A 1,643-nucleotide genomic window follows, 5' to 3' on the forward strand; every position below is an offset into this window, starting at 1 on the left:
TAGAATAAGTTCTAGGCTTACAAAGATTTAGTCCTGGGGTTGATTTGTTCGAGTAAAGGCTCCAGCATGACCGCAGTCAAATGACTGAAACAAATGAAGAATAAAGAATAAAAGAATATATACATATATATATATATATATATGTATATATTCTTTTATTAAGCGATGGTGGGGGGGGGGGACAGACGCACAAACATATACACAGACATACATACATACATATAGATATATATATATACATAAATATACGATGGGCTTCATTCAGTTTCCGTCTACCAAATCCATTCACAAGGCTTTGGTCGGCCCGATGCCATAGTAGAAGACACTTGCTCAAGGTACCACACATTGGGACTGAACCCGGAACCATGTGGTTGGTAAAGGAAGCTACTGACCACACAACCACACCTGCGCATTTGAGTCACTCCTGCGCCAATAGCCAATCATATAAATGTATGTATATATACCATATAAACATATAAATAACAGAAGCTCTAAGCTTTACCACAAGTTACCCCGGGTTTCGCAGTACCGATTATTTAGGACTGTTAAGATCGGCAAACGTCAAATTCGGGGTAACACTGTATTTGTCAGATTCCAATAACTACGATAACTCCTTAATCTCGTATCCAATAGTTTTCACATTCCTTGTTAGCACAAGTCTTTCTGCCAAAGCACACAACCCCCCACACTCACGCACACATACATGCACACGCACATACACCCACGTTGAGTCGTTCTAGAACTGTAGCTACAGAATGTATTTTAGGTTATATCAAAGCCATACGGAAAAAAAAGATGGCGAATGCTGTAATGGCGGTTTAAGTCAGAAAACAAACGGGGGAAAGAAAATGAAGAAAAGCAGACGACAGTTGATTGTTTGGTCAAATGAAGCGAAACATTTGTAGAATTAATAACTCGGACAGGAGAACGGGAAGGAAATTAGTGTGTGTTTAAGCGTTAATTAAATAGAAATAAAGTTAGGTTACTAGTGAGAAATTACAAGTTGTCCGGAATATCTTTTAACCAGACGAGCTTGTTATTGTGTACGTTTGGTTGTGTGTGCGTGAGTGCTAGAATATTTGTGTATGTGTGTGTGAGTGTGTGTGTGTGTGAGCGCGTGTGTGTATGTGTATGTGAGCGTGTGTGTGTGTGTTTGTGTGAGTAATGTTGAGTATGTGTACAGTAGTGACGCTGTGATGTGTATTCATGCTCGTGTGCGCGCGTGGGTGTGTGTATATAATTAACAGTATATATACATATGTGTGTGTGTGTGAATATATGCATGTGTGTATATGTATATTTATATCTATATATCTATATATATGATGATTTTAATGGTTGTATGAGTGCATGTGTGCGTATGCATGTGTATGTGTGTGGTAAAAATGATGGCGATGTGTGGCTTCGCTTGTATGTATGTGTGTGTGTGTGTGTGTGTGTGAGTGTGAGTGTGCATGGCAGTGATAGTGGTGGTGTGTCGATTCGCTTGTATGCGTGTGTGTGTATCTGTGTGTGCATACGTTTGTATGCATGTTTGAATTGCTGGATGATGTTAAGTATATGTTTCGTAGTGAGATTGTTGTGTTGGTTAATGTTTGTGCGTGGGTAAGAGTGTGTGAATGCGTATGTGTGTGTGTGCATAT

The 1,643-nt window shown here is 39.4% G+C and overlaps 1 protein-coding gene across 1 annotated transcript in view; it reads left to right on the forward strand.

Moving 5' to 3' along the window:
• The window catches only part of LOC106873825 (uncharacterized), a 34,029-nt gene that overhangs the window by 13,210 nt on the left and 19,176 nt on the right, over positions 1 to 1,643 (forward strand). The gene's annotated exons all lie outside the window — the stretch shown is intronic.

Source organism: Octopus bimaculoides, chromosome 26, assembly GCF_001194135.2.
Source record: "Octopus bimaculoides isolate UCB-OBI-ISO-001 chromosome 26, ASM119413v2, whole genome shotgun sequence".
In the NCBI taxonomy this organism is placed as follows: domain Eukaryota; kingdom Metazoa; phylum Mollusca; class Cephalopoda; order Octopoda; family Octopodidae; genus Octopus; species Octopus bimaculoides.